The sequence below is a fragment of the Symphalangus syndactylus genome, chromosome 8 (genome assembly GCF_028878055.3).
Source record: "Symphalangus syndactylus isolate Jambi chromosome 8, NHGRI_mSymSyn1-v2.1_pri, whole genome shotgun sequence".
In the NCBI taxonomy this organism is placed as follows: domain Eukaryota; kingdom Metazoa; phylum Chordata; class Mammalia; order Primates; family Hylobatidae; genus Symphalangus; species Symphalangus syndactylus.
This window is the reverse complement of record NC_072430.2, coordinates 127,072,699-127,088,317: the sequence shown is the minus strand read 5'-3', so window position 1 is coordinate 127,088,317 and position 15,619 is coordinate 127,072,699. Positions and strand designations below refer to the sequence as shown.

The window sequence follows — 15,619 nt, the reverse complement described above, 5'->3', positions numbered from 1 at the left end:
CCCAGTAACTGAGACTACAGAAGTGTACCACCACGCCTGGCTTATTTTTGTATTTTTAGAGAGATGGGGTTTCGCCAAGTTGGCCAGATTTATGTCCAACTCCTGACTTCAGGTAATCTGCCTGCCTTGGCCTTTAGTTTAGTTTAACTTTGAAGCAAGGATGGTAATAGTCCCTCCCTAAAACTGGTCTGCTCCCTGTTGGGGGATGAAAACCACCTCTGTAAGACTAATGAAAGGCCACAAGATTAGAATTTTGGGAGAGGCCTGAATTCTACTAAGATGTAGGCATAAAGGACAACCAGCTACTGTCCCCCAGCTTACGTTTCTACAATTCACTTACTGACCAGGCGTGTAACTTCCCCAATTGCTCCTATATCTACATCATCATCGTCGTCATATAACATCAGTTCTACAGAACCTAAGATTTGTCTATTGAAATGTTTTCCAGACTTTTGCATTCTGGTGACCAACTGACTCCACCTGGACCCATGACTCATGACTCCACTGGTCCTGCGGCTCCCACCCAGAGGCTGATTAGAGTAATAAACTCTCGTCTTCCACTTGGCTAGCGGGCCCTGCATTAATTTAACTCTTTCTCAACTGCAATACAACTGCCTCAGTGAATTGGTTTTATTTATGCAGCTGGAAGAACCCATTGGGAGATTACAAATTTGCATTTTAAGCCGCTAAGTTTGTGGTACTTTGTTATAGCAGCAATGGATAACTAGTATGTTAGAAAAATCACTTGCCTCCGAACCTTACAAATTCACCTTTTAAATGGGACTAATGAAGTTAACCCATCACAATGATGGTGTGAGAAACGCTTAGCAGAAAGTACACACAAGACCTGTTAAAATGCATTCTCATTTTTTATCATCCTTTTCTTCCTACTTATCCTGGTAGTGGGCAGAAAAGAAAGACTTAGGGAATTAAAACAGAAAATCAGCAATCTAGTAAAAAAATATGGTAAACACCTTTATATTATGGGATGTTAACAACTTAAAAAACAAAAACATGGTCACCCTGTTACATGAAACTAAAAAGGATAATTTTAATGCTACTTAAGGTAGTCATAAACTTTATAAAAATAAAATCAAAGTAAAATGCCAACACTAAAACAGGAGAGAAAAAGAGGCAACACCGTTACAGAGAGATTTTTCTCAAGACTCTTGGAGATCTGGATTTTTGTTTTGTTTTGCTCTACACAAAGTCTGAGGTTCTTGAATCCCAGGGGATTTCAGAGAACAAGTTATATTTGTTTATGTATTTATCCTGTAAATATTCATTCTGTGCCTATGATGCCCATTCTGTGCTAAGTGCTAAGCATATTTGGAAGAGCCAGGTGTCATGTCTGCTTCAAGAAACTCTTATGGGAGAGGGGGGAAGAGCACAATTTGGGGGAATAAATTTTTAAAGGATCATTGTTGTATTTAAGGCCTAAAAAAAGGCTGAGAGTACTTTTTACTTGAGAAATAAAAAAAAATGACCTTGGAAACTGCAAGAACATAACTGTACTTGACACTATTGGCTATCAAGTATGCATTCCTCTCTTTTACCTCCCTAAAATGTTCCCAGTTTTGTTCCAGCAGCTCTACCTCCCCAACATAGCCCTGAGGGAAAGTTGACACTGCTCTCTGGGAATCAATCTAGATTCATCCAAAGGAGTCATGATAAGCATAAGAATTCAGTCTCAAGCCGAGCAGTGCACAGGACTACCGGGAGACAGTTACTGGTCAGGGGTAAGTACATGTAATCTAAAAAGGGGTCTCCCGTCAGGGATAAACTTTACTTCCAAGTGAATTCGATTGAAAGAGAATGGCAATACATTCATCCTAAACAGGAATGACAATAATGCACAAATGAATTAGATAAGGAAGTGTATAGTTTCACCTCTCTGCTAAGATATCATGGTTGCATTTGCAAAACAAGGACAAGGGTCTGAGACAAGTAAGTGACAAATGCCTTTCTAGAGCAGAATCATGAACCGCCTGAGGTAAGGACTAATCTCTGTAGGTTCTGTTTACAAATATACAATCCAATAGGCCTGACCTTGAGGCACACCCTATAAAGAGCTCCTTTTTACATAAAGGTTAGTTATTTTAGCCCACCAGCTACCAGATACACCTGGTAATCTTTCCAGCCTTGCAGCTTTACAGGGATAAATTTTGCCAAACTCTAACAAAACCCTCGCTGGTATCATTTCATGATACCCAAGTGTTATATGACATTATAAGTACTCAGCAACCATCATTTCCCTACTCTAGAGATCGACCTGAGACCACGTTCAATATCTTAATCCTAGTAAACAATTGAAAAGACCACCAAAAGTGACAGCAAACTGCTTTAGTGCTGCATATCTCTAACTAGTATCTTTAGACAGGCTTTATTATAATCTCTCAGGAATTTGTTTTTTGAGGGAAAAGCTAACTGTTCTCCAACTCTTCTCAGGAACAGAATAACCAAAGGTGAAGTTTAAAATATCAGCATATATAGATGACACCCCAAGGATTTCTTAGATAACTTCTCTGTATATATGATTAAATAGCTTGAGAACCAATACTTCCCTTTAAATTCTTGGGGCCTTAGACGTACCTAAATAAAACAACATGTACTTGTCTTTTGTATTTTATTTTTTAATTTTACTTTAAATTCTAGGATACATGTGCAGATCATGCAGGTTTGTTACATACGTATGCATGTGCCATGTTGGTTTGCTGCACCTATCAACCCATCATCTAGGTTTTAAGCCCCACATGCATTAGGTATTTGCCCTGATACTCTCCCTCTCCTTGTCCCCCACTCCCCGACAGGCCCCGGTGTGTGATGTTCCCCTCCCTGTGTCCCTGTGTTCTCATTGTTCAACTCCCACTTATGAGTGAGAACATGTGGTGTTTGGTTTTCTGTTCCTGTGTTAGTTTGTTGAGAATGATGGCTTCCAGCTTTATCCATGTCCCTGCAAAGGACATGAACTCATTCTTTTTTATGGCTGCGTAGTATTCCATGGTGTGTATGTATCACATTTTCTTTCTCCAGTCTATCATTGATGGGCATTTGGGTTTGTTCCAAGTCTTTGCTATTGTAAATAATGCTGCACTAAAACACAAAACAACACGTATTTGCCTTTTTAGAAGAAGGATGAGTTTCCTTTGTAGTAAATCTCAGTGTGTGTGACTTCAATACATCTTTGGAAATAGTAGGAATTTCAGTTCCAGTGTGTGTGTTGTTCCTACTGCGAACAATTATAAAAGGAGGAAATAGTGGTTAGAAATGGTAGGTAAAATAGAATGGCAGAGAAGAGAGGAGCAAAAGCTGAGAGCAATGAAACCAAGTTCCAGAATTCTACCTCTACATTTCTGACTAGCCAGCAAAAGAGCTGATGGCCCAGGCTTTGATGGCAGGCTTTGAGGAGAGCCACTCTTAGAAATAAAATGCTTCAGCCGGGCACGGCGGCTCACGCCTGTAATCCCAGCACTTTGGGAGGCTGAGGCAGGTGGATCATGAGGTCAGGAGTTCAAGACCAGCCTGGCCAAGATGGTGAAACCCTGTCTCTACTAAAAATACAACAAATTAGCTGGAAGTGGTGGCACGTGTCTGTAATCCCAGCTACTCCGGAGGCTGAGGCAGAGAATTGCTTAAATCTGGAGGGGCAGAGGTTGCAGTGAGCTGAGATCATACCACTGCACTCCAGCCTGGGCAACAGAGCGAGACTCCATCTCAAAAAAAAAAGAGAAATAAAATGTTTCTTAGCATGCATCTCATCTGTCACACAGCAAATGAAGAAGTGTCTGACAAACAAGAAATGATAAAATGAAGATTACCCACATACGCATTATTACTAGCTGCAAAATGTCACTGATGTTCCTCATGAGAGGCTCTTATTTATTGGTTTATTTTTCTGAAAGTTTTTTTTAAAAAAGGGTTTTCCTAGGGCTCCTTATTATCTCAGGCTCCCAACCCCATATTCCCTTTTAGGTCATAAGTTCTTTAAATGCACATTTTCCTAAAATGGGATTTTTTCAGCCATTTAACCTTGTGGTTTCAGAAGAGCTACTCTATCTTGCTGATATTAGAGTATTAAGTGTTGTTTGCAAGGCTGCCTTCAATGTTTAAATAAACCAGGGAAGAAGGGGAGGCATGCAGATTGATTGCATAGTGGAAGAAAAAGAACGCTTACTGACTAAACTGCCAATGAACACCTGAACAGCTCTTTGCTTTCCAAACACATACAAAGGAGTCCTAAATGCAAAGGAAATATACCCAGGTCAGCGCCACTGGACATAATAAGGGCTGATCCACACAGCAGAGGAGCGAATACCCAGCAGACTTGGCGGCCAGCCCAGCTTTTGAGCTTTCAAAGGAGGAATACAAGAAATAGCTTTCAGTCAAAACAACATGTGACCTTGGGGAAGTCAATTTGCCTTTCCGAGCCTCAACAGCCTCAACTGCAAGAATGCAACGAATGGAGAAGGATTAGCTCAGTTGCTTTTTAATGTATAATTTTTTTTTTAACAAGGAAGGAAAGCCTCATTAAATAAAATGTTACCCTAGGGCCTACTATATAAAATGATATAAGATTGAAAGTACTCATTGAAAGTACTGTACTAATTGGCTGAAAATGAAGAAGGGTCCACCAAACCTCTATCTCAGGCCAGCTGCACCCCACCACGCCACAACCGCCCCACGCCCCAATCCTTCTCTGGAGGGAGCATCCTCTCAGAGCAGAGTAGTTCAGTAATCAGTTTGAAAATCACAGACCTCAACCTCTTCCAGATACCAAATATCACCTCCCTGTAATTAACTTTTGGTCCCGAGTACACAGGCTATAGCTATTCTGACCTTGAGGTCTTTAAAGAATTTGATAAACCGTAGACCAATGTCATTGCAAGGTCATATTACTTCCTCTTTTTCTTTTTTCAGATTAGAGCTTTAAATTTACATTTGCTTCCAAAGGTCAAGTCCAAGATACTCCACCACTTCAACAGAGCCAGGAGTTCACATCGTGGGGGATGGTAATCTGCAACTCTAAGCCGTCCAGTTTAATTGGAAGCAGCAGAAAGAGCTTGTTCTCTGGGTCTGAGAGAGATAAAATCTACACAGAGTACAACTCAGTCTTATTTTAAGATAATGTTAAGATTCAAAGTTCTTTTACAAAACACACCAAGAAGCAGCCTTCCCTCCACAGTGGCTTTGCTTTTGGAGTTTTGCAGACTGACTAGAAGGAAGCAAATGAAATAAATATGGAGTGAGTTGACCTGGCCAGCAGGGAAGAGGGAAGGCCTAGGGGTGAGGGAAATGGATGCTGGAGGCAAAGTGTCTCAGATTGAACTCAGGCTACCTACACTTCCTACCTGGATGATTTCACATAAATGACTTGATCTCCCTGAGCTTCAGCTTCCTCACCTGCAAATGGGAATAATAACAGTACATAGCACACAGAGACCTTGGGAGGATGAAACAAGATCGTGTTGATGGTGTGTGCAGGGTACTCAGATCAGAGCAGGCAAAGAAATGTCTCAATAGGACATGGCTGTTGATGATGATGATGATGGTGGGGGTGGTAGCAGTGAGGATTCTAGAAAGCACTTCTCCATTGTAATATGCATCCGAATGACCTCGGCATCTTGTTAATGAGCAGATTTTGATGCAGTTGACCTGGGACAGGGGTGAGACGTCTCAGGAGCGCAGGTGATGTTGATGTTGCCATGTTGCTGGCCCATGGACCTCACTGTGAGTAGCTTTAGGATCAAGAACACCCCAGTGAAGGGTCTTTCAACACAAAAGTAAGGCTCTCAGATTTAATCCTCAGTATTAGAGGTTGTCTCAACTGGCATTAAGAGAGTAACGTGATCCAGGTGATAGATTAAAATGCCAGTGACAAACCAGAGGGGAACAGTGAGGAGATTCCATGGAGGATCCTGCAACACAGGAACTGAGCCCAGACAAGCACCTCAACCCTAGAAAGTACCAAAGGGAAGGCACAGGTAAGACATGCCTCCCTGAGACAGCAGCCTGATCAAATGACTAACTGACTGACGAAGCCAAAAGAAATACGCTACCGCACTTCTTGCCTTGATTTGAGAGAGGTTTACATAAATACTGGAATGACAAATTTGAAATTAGTTAAGAAGGAGTAATGAAGTTTGAAAGCCTTTCCTAACTTCTCAGAGCATCACAGTACCAAAAAAAAAAACCCAAACCATGTTTCCCTAAGGGCTTTTGCACTACTGTCAGAATCCTGGCTTAGAAACAGGTTTCTCAGGCCTTTGCAGGGAACAACTGTCGTTATGTTTTCTGAAAACAAAAATTAAGGCTGGGCACAGTGGCTCACGCCTGTAATCCCAGCACTTTGGGAGGCTGAGGCGGGCGGATCACGAGGTCAGGAGATCGAGACCATCCTGGCTAACATGGGGAAACCCCGTCTCCACTAAAAATACAAAAAATTAGCCCGGCGTGGTGGCGGGCACCGGTAGTCCCAGCTACTCGGGAGGCTGAGGCAGGAGAATGGTGTGAACTAGGGAGGCGGAGCTTGCAGTGAGCTGAGATCGCACCACTGCACTCCAGACTGGGCGACAGAGCGAGACTCCATCTCAAAAAAAAAAAAAAAAAAAAAAAGAAAGAAAGAAATAAAATAAAAACTAAAAGGGGAGAAGCTCATTAAAATCAATGGTTTCTGGAAATTCCAAACTTTTTTTTTTTCTAACCAAACCTGGCTAGGAAATTGTCATTTTTAGCTACATCTGGAATAATCTACATTTGACCTAAATAGGCCTGCACACTCGTTCTCATCAGCTTCTGAGGGTTGTCACATATCACATGCTTGTCCGAGATCATTCTCAAGGTAGGCCTGAACATCTTGGGGTGCTTGGGATTGTGGAAGGTGACAGGAATCAGTCTATGGTCTGTGGATTGATAGCCACTTATGAAGACCAGCGCCTTCTCCAAAAAATTCCTTCCAAGGTTAGAGTGGTGTCCCCGAAGGGAGATTAAGGACTAGAACTCTACATTGTCTTGTTTGCTGAATTTTTTTGTTTGTTTGTTTTTGAGACGGATTCTTGCTGTGATGCCCAGGCTGGAGTGCGATGGTGTGATCTTAGCTCACTGCAACTTCTGCTTCCCAGGTTCAAGCAATTCTCCTGCCTTAGCCTCCCGAGTAGCTGGAACTACAAGCATGCACCACCATGCCTGGATAAGTTTTTGTATTTTTAGTAGAGACAAGGTTTCACCATATTGGCCAGGCTGGTCTCAAACTCCAGACCTCAAGTGATCCTCCCGCCTCAGCCTCCCAAAGTGATGGGATTACAGGGGTGATACACCACTCCCAGCCTTTGTTAGCTGATTCTTATACTCAGCGTATATTCAGCCAGAATTTCAAATCTGTAGCCTAGAGACAAGGAAAGACAAATCTTAAGAAATTTGGTGCTTCTTCTAATAGAACCTATCCCTTAAGGTTTTGATTCCACTACCCCTTTCTGAAAGACTGGGCTTTGCCAGCATGCCATCACATACCACAGAGATGGAATCACTAAAAAATAAACACCCCCTCCAAGCTAGTAGAAGACACCAACTAGCATGTTAACACACCAGGTACAAACTAAGCAATGCCCAACATTTCAAAAAAATTGAAGGCCAGGTGCAGTGGCTCACACCTGTAATCCCAGCACTTCGGGAGGCTGAGGCAGGCAGATCATGAGGTCAGGAGATCGAGACCATCCTGGCCAACACGGTGGAACCCTGTCTCTACTAAAAATACAAAACATTAGCCAGGTGTGGTGGCACGCGCCTGTAGTCCCCGTTACTTGGGACTGCCTCAGTGAATTGGTTTTATTTGTGCAGCAGGAAGAACCCAATGGGAGATTACAAATTTGCATTTTAAGCCACTAAGTTTGTGGTAATTTGTTACAGCAGCAATGGATAACTAATACAAAGATGTTAGAAAAATCACTTGCCTCTGAACTTTATACATTGAGGCAAGAGAATCGCTTCAACCCAGGAGGTGGAGGTTGCAGTGAGCCGAGATTGCGCCACTGCACTCCAGCCTGGGTGACAGAGAGAGACTCTGTCTAAAAAAAAAAAAAAAAAAAAAAAGTTGAAAACAGCAGTTTTTCCAAACAGGGGCCATGTCTACATAGAATATTCATTCACTGTGTATGCTTCAGTGATGTAAGGTTGACAATAAACAAGACTATTTTTAAAATATTATTTTTAAGTAGAGACACGGTCTCACTATGTTGCTCAGGCTGATCTTGAACTCCTGGCTTCAAGCAATCCTCCTCCTTTGGCCTCCCAAGGTGCTGGAATTTCAGGCATGAGCCACCACACCCAGCTAGCAAGACTACTTCATTTAGCAATAAGTGCTATGATGAAATTAAAGCAGGATAATGGGCTACAAACTGATCTATGTGCGTCTGGGGATGCTCGCCACAGAGGAGTCATTTGAGCCGAGCCCTGGATAAGGAGAGGCATAGCTTCTTTGAGGGTCTGCGGGTCAGAGAGAGAATACTTAGTGAAAGGCCCTGAGCAGGAGGCAGCTCTGCTTGCTGGGACATGTGTGAAAGAGACAGAGAGGAGATGACGTCAAGAGCAGACGTGAAACCCAGCCCACACTTGGGACTGAGGCTGGAAGGAGCAGAAAGCCACGAGAGAGTTTTAAATGGGAGCACAACTGGATTTACACTGGCGAGACTAGAACAAATTTTGGCTCTGAAACAGTGGCATGAAGCCCTGCTTTAATTCTTTTGTTTTTCGATTTCTTAAACTTGGTGAGAAAATATCATTAATTCCCAGTTCTGAACTGAAAAGCCACTGGGGTGAATCATTTCTACCATGAGGGAGACCTGTGGTATCCTGAATTCACAAATCTATTTACTAACCTGGCCCGGTCACTTTTAATTACTCTCATTTTTTTTTTTTAAGAGAATCAAGACTTTCCAACCTATAAAGAAAATTAAATGATGATTACTCAGGAAGCCTAAGAAAGATTGACAGTGTCCCTTGAAGGAGAAAACAGAAAGAACAAAAATGCATGAGGACTTCTTTCATCTTCAAGGCCAGATAGAATTACAAGTTGGGTGATCTAGCCAACGTGTAAGCAGCGCTCAGGTGATTAAAATTTCAGGATGGTGAGACTGAAAGTCAATAAAATGTAAGGACGACTTCTTGGAGTCAGAGAGCTTGAGAGGGAACTGCACACTCATCACTGTCACCCGCTTAGTGGGCGTTTGTTGGGATCCTTCTGCTGCGTCCAAGGATAAGAGGGAGGGTTGAGGGGACTGAGCCCAATGTGGCTTTCATTTTACAGTGGAATTTCAGTTGTAGTCTTTTACACAATTTGAACTGTTTTCCTCTTGATAATCTATCACATTTCAGCTCATCCTCTGAACATCTAATATCTTTTCTTCCTTTTCCTCAAGGTGGACCAGGACTACAAATTAAGAAATTCTTGAAATTTTGAGACAGTGACCCATGGTGGCAACAATGCTCTTCTTGACTCTAGAAAAGGGTCTTGTCACTAGAAAAAACACTCTCTCATCATCACTTAAAACCCTGTGCCTGGGCTGGGTGCAGTAGCTCACAACTGTAATCCCAGCGCTTTGCGAGGCTGAGGTAGGAGGATCGCTTGAGGCCAGGAGTCTGAGAAGAGCCTGGGAAACATAGTGAGACCTGTCTCTACAAAAAATTAAAAATATTAGCCAGGTATGGTGGCACACACCTGTGGCCCCAGCTATTTGGGAGGTTGAGGTGAGAGAATTGTTTGAGCCTGGGTGGTGGAGGCTCCAGTGAGCCGTGATCATACCACTGCACTCCAGCATGGGCAACAGAGTGAGACCCTGTCTCAAAAAAGCAAAAACCAAAAGGCCTCTGTATTTGAAGGACACAGCATTTGCTTAGGAACCAAATCTGCGCATAGGATAAGGAGAGGGTTAGAAGCGAGCCTTTATCTGGATAGGACAGAAATTTGCAGTCATCATTTCAGAGACCAGGAATGTGAACTTCTGCTAGAGAATTTCTTCCACAGACAATAAGAGAAATTGGCATCCATACAAAGAACAGAAATAACCACTGCCATTTTTAAAGACGGCGGGAGAGCCAGCTGCCCTTCAAATAATCAAAATGTCTTAAGAACTTAACTGTTTTTCAAAACATCTTGGATCCGCTAAAACCTGAAACACATTGAACCTAACATTTTTCCATTTAATTGTTAAGCCCTTGTATGTGCGGGGGATTTGGCGGGCAGATGCTTCTGATTCATTTATATTAACTTATCAAAATGATACTTGGAAGAGCTGTGTGATGTTCGGGAAGGAGTGTTACAAACTTCAGTTTACTCGATTTCATCCAGGCATTTCCCCTCACCCCAACACACATGTACAGGATTCAGAACTTGGGAGGGTTGATTCAGTCTCTTCTATCCTGGCAGCATGTCCTCACCCATCCCTACCTTCCTTCAAAAAACATTTTCTGAAGCATTAAAAGGCACTGCCAAAAATGTAAGAAAATTATTCAGGCACATATAAAGTTTTTTCTTTGATAATCTTTTATGTACCAAGATTTTAAAAGCAAATAAGTAAATCATACAAAAACAACACTGAAGTCTGACAAATTTGTCACCAAAGGCAAGGTGGTTTTATACAAGGGCTTTCCCACTTCGCTCTTTGTTTATTTGGGCTAAATGGCCACAAAATTTTTAGCTTGGAATTTTCCTTCAGGACAGTCGTGTTAGTGGGTGCATGTGTACGTGGAGAAGGAGGCTGAAGCAAAACGGTATCTTCATGCTACTCCTCCCATTTCTTTCTTTCATTTTTTTAAAATAGAGACAGGGTCTCACTCTGCAGCCCAGACTGGGCTCAATTCTCAAGAGACCCTTCTGTGGCACCATGATCAACTATATATTTTTTTATATTTTGTAGAGACAGGGCCTTACTATGTTCTTGAACTCCTGGCCTCAAACAATCCTCCCGCCTCCCAAAATGCTGGGATTATAGGCTACTGTGCTCAGCCTCTTCCTCACTTCTTGAATCCAGCCCTTTGCTTTTCAGAGCTCTAAAGGAATCCAAGATGATAAAGACAGTGCTTGGGAAGGATTTTCCTTTCTTGATCCTTCCCAGTCCCTGGGGTGACTGTGGACATGTGGTAGTGGATATCCGTGATCAGTCAGGGATGGAATAGACTAAGTGGGGACAGAATGGAAGAGGGAGGACATTTTGCCAAGACAGTCTTGCTGTCTCCACGCTCCTCCTAAAGTCTTGCCTAGAGCAGAAATTCTTGAGAAGTTCCATCAATTTCCGTCACATTTTCAAACTGTAGTTCCCCAATGGGAGGCTGTTGCTGAGGAAGTTTAAAGCCATTCGTCACAAAAATAAACTCAGGAAAGCTTTGAAGTTGGGTGCACACACATGAAAGAACATTAATAAGAAAACCATGCTGGGTGGGAACAATGGTCCTTCCCACCCAGACTGCCTCCGACCCTGCTTGCTTTGTGCTCTGAGAATTTTTTTTGTTTTTTCTGATTGTCTGATTATCAATCTTTTTTCTGATTAACACGTTTTACTTGAGAACATCATGGAAGTTCAAAAACTATATAAAAATAAAATCAAAACTGCCATTGTCCCACCCCTCAGACAATCCTCTGGAACATTCCTCCTGGTCTCTTTACTATGCATAATCGTGAGCGCAGGTGGTGGTATGTATCTTAACGAAATTGTGGTTGAGATTAAGATTGAAAATCTTAAATTTTAAAGCATTATTACATTGTGAGCATTTCTCTAGGTCCCTAAATATTATTTCAGACCATTCTTTTGGCTGAGCTTAGCTTTTTACCTGTCTAGATCCAGTTTTGCTGCATTTCACTTCCTCATCCACCCATTCTCACAGCAGATCCAACAGCTGACCCCTACAGCAAACAAGCCCACCAGATGACCAGTGTTGACATGAGCATGAGTCTTGTCACCCAAGAGTCTTCTAACTCCCTGCTTACTCCCTGCTCATTTTTGCTCTAACATGAGTCTTGTCACCCAAGAGCCTTTCTAGCTCCCTACTCACTTCTGCTGGGGTGCATGGAGACCCCATTCCCATGGACCTCTCTCTACCCTGCTCATTCCTTAACCTGACCAAATAAGCATCTGTGTTGGCCATGTTCCCCGCCACCACCTGCTTGAATTTCTTGGGCTTACGATGTTTGCTTGTGTTATTTTCCTGAGGACCCAAGATCTCTCTGTTATGTTTTGCAAAAGCTTCAAGCATACTCTTTAAGGCCTCTCAAGGACCACAGCTCAGAGATACACTGCTGAAGAAATAATGACCTGGGGACAGGCATGACTCATGACGGTCACTGTGCTAAGGCAGAGGGACAGTCCCCTAACCCATTTCACACAGGTAAAGCCAAGTTCTCTACACTTTGGAAGTCACAGGGGTTTATACACAAGCTGGAGACTTCCTTTGTTGGCTCCAGCCAGCTGTGGTTGACATAAATGAATATGAACAGAACCTAAGAGCAGGTCCCCAATCCCTGGGCCATGGACTGGTTCCATTGGGAACCAGCAGGAGATGAGCGGAGGGTGAGCAAGCATTACCACTTGCGCTCCACCTCCTGTCAGATCAGTGGCCCCATTAGATTCTCATAGGAGCACGAACCCTATTGTGAACTGCACATGCGAGGGATCTAGGTTGTGCTTCTTATGAGAATCTAATGCCTGATGATCTGTCACTGTCTCCCATCACCCTTAGATGGGACCATCTAGTTTCAGGAAAACAAGCTCACGGCTCCCACTGATTCTAACATTATGGTGAGTTGTATAATTATTTCATTATATTACTATATTACAATGTAATAATAACAGAGATAAAGTGCACAATAAAGGCAACATGCTTGAATCATCCTAAAACCATCCCCCCACCTGCCCAGTCCATGGGAAAATTGTCTTCCATGAAACTGGTCTCTGATGACAAAAAGGCTGGGGACTGCTGCCTAGGAGGGTCTGGGTGTCATCACCAGCCTTGGGACCAATGCTGGACCTGCTAGGTAACTCTGGGGAAGTCTGAACTTATAACTTCACCTTGCAGTGGATACAACATCAGCTTCTTTACTAAGGCATTTGGAAGGGGAAATGGAGTCACTTATGTAAATCACATGCCACCCCATCAGGCACACAGCATGTGTTCAATAAATGGTCATTGTATTTGCATTTCTATTAACAATGTAAATCACAAGACAATGTCAAAAGAAAGTCCAGTTGGAGTAGAACACAGAGGAGAGAAAGATGGTAAAAAGATTCAAAAACAGCCAAATGTGGTGGCTCATGACTATAATCCCAGGTCTTTGGAAGGTGGCAGGAGTGCTTGAGCCCGGGGGTTCAAGGCTGCAGTGAGCTATTATCATGCCACTGCACTCCAGCCTGGGCAACAGAGTGAGATCCCATTTCTTAATTAATTTAAAAAGATTTTTTAAAAAGGCATCATGAAAGGAGAGGAAAGGAATTCACCCTGGAAGGAAGACTCAAATTTTAACAGAGAAGGGAAAGAAGGACATTCCAGCAGAAAGGAACAGCAAAAGGAGAGGCATGGAAGCTGCGAGGTACCGTGTTCCTGAAACAGTACATGGTCCACAACAGAGTAGCCAGGGCGTGAGGGATTTATAAAGGGAGTTGTAGGCAGCAGAGCTAGAAGCGGAGGCCAAAGCCAGAGAGGAGAGCCCTGGAGGTCATAATAAGGAGGCTGGGTTTAGCACTTGGGTAATAGGGAGCCTTTGAAAGTGCTGGAGCCAAGAGGTGCCATGATCAGAGATGTGCTGCTGTAAACGGTCACCAGTGGATTCACATTCTTGTCTTTTCTAAGTAATTTTGCATTGTTTTTCAGATTCAAATGTTTCTTAAGAAGAAGTCACAGACATGTTGCCATGAAGCTCAACCGCTTATGTTGTGTTCTCAGGGGTTTTATACACAACCCAGCCTCTGCCATCCACAGCCCAGCAGCCCCACCAGAGCCTCCCCGTGCTCTGACCTCACATCTGAAATAACAGCTGGGTACTCAGGGAGTCTCATGGGCCATCCTGGAAGATGAATAAAGCTTGGTTTCTGTGTTTGGCCTTGGCGCTGCCATATGGGATCTGATGATACAGTTATTTAGCAAGAAACCACAGGAATAAAAACAACGTGATAAAACCCAGAGAAAGTGAGTCCTTCTTCTGTGGATGGCAACTGAATGCCACAGGCTGTGCAATGCCCACCCCGAGCAAACCCGGAGGCCCTGGGTTTTGACTGAGCCCCGACATCGAGGGCTGCATGCTTCAGATTCCTGCTCTGTAAACAGGGACTGTGGTTCCTGTGCCCACGGAAACAGAGCTTGTCAAAAATATTAAAGTGTGGAAAATGTGGTTCTCATTTCTTTTCACAAGAACGCAGTTTCCAGAAAGTGCTGTGTGACCAGAACCAATGACCCTGGTTCATCAGCGATGGTCAGAGGAACATGGTTTTGCAGTCTTGATAAAGAAGGGAACCAAAGTTAAACAACCTGCAGTATCTCAGCTTTACAAGGAGGATGGTGAATCAGGAAGGGCATGGAGCTGAAGGCCAGAAGGGAGAAAAGAAATGTACAAAGTCCTCACAGCCCTCATTTCAGAATGGTAGACAGAGGTCTATGTTCACGGAGCCTCCACCCACTGTCTGTCTCTGTCTCTCTCTCTCTCTCTCTCTCAGACACACACACACATGCCCATGCATGCATGCATGCCACTCCCCCCATGCTTTCTATACTATAATGGGACCCTGCCATACTAAACCAGTTCATTGTCTGAAATGGAGGCTGCTTTGGTTAAAATAATGACTTCAGCATCCTGTGTCTTTGTTCTTTAAAATGTGGCTTCCATGCTGGGTGTGGTGGCTCATGCCTATAATCTCAGCCCTTTGGGAGGCCGAGGCAGGCAGATAATTTGAGCTCAGGAGTTTGAGACCAGCCTAGCCAACATGGTAAAACCCTGTTGTCCCTACAAAAAATATAAAAATTAGCCGGGCGTGGTGGCATGTGTCTGTAGTCTTAGCTACTTGGGAGGTTGAGGTGGGAGGATCACTCGAGCCTGGGATGCGGCGGCTGCAGTGAGCCAAGACTGTGCCACTGCACTCTAGCCTAGGAGTCACAGTGAGACCCTGTCTCAAAAAAAAAAAAAAAAAAAGAAAAGAAAAAAAAAAAGCATGTCTTTTAGACAAGCAGCAGCACTCCTTGAGAGAAATTCAGAATTTCAGGCCCTACCCAAGACCAGCAGAATCAGTGGGAATTTTAACCAGGTTCCCGGAGTGATTCTCTTGCACATTAAAAGTTTGAGAAGCACTAATCTACATCTACTGAGAAAACACAATATCTGGACGTATTGAGATTTTGCTATTCTATCTGGGCCTACTTAATATGTACACATGTATAGGGAAACCACTTTAAAAGTACAAAAGCCCTCAGTGAGGAAGAGGCAAACTAGAGAGACAAAGTCGATTAGTGCCTGCCCTGGGCTGGGGGTGAGGTGAGGAAAATGGGAATGCTTGCTAATGAGCATGGGTTTCTTTCTGGGGTGACGAAAATGTTCTAAAATTGGTTGTGGTGATGGTCACAATATACTAAATTGCGAATATACTAAGAA

The 15,619-nt window shown here is 43.2% G+C and overlaps 1 protein-coding gene and 1 long non-coding RNA gene across 2 annotated transcripts in view; one reads left to right on the top strand and one right to left on the bottom strand.

Moving 5' to 3' along the window:
• Window positions 1-15,619, bottom strand: part of SGPP2 (sphingosine-1-phosphate phosphatase 2) — a 141,004-nt gene that overhangs the window by 90,720 nt on the left and 34,665 nt on the right. The window lies entirely within an intron of this gene.
• On the top strand, window positions 1,603-14,368 carry LOC129488500 (uncharacterized). The gene is made up of 2 exons (XR_008659672.2): window positions 1,603-1,739; window positions 13,852-14,368. It is a non-coding gene; the product is annotated as an uncharacterized lncRNA (long non-coding RNA).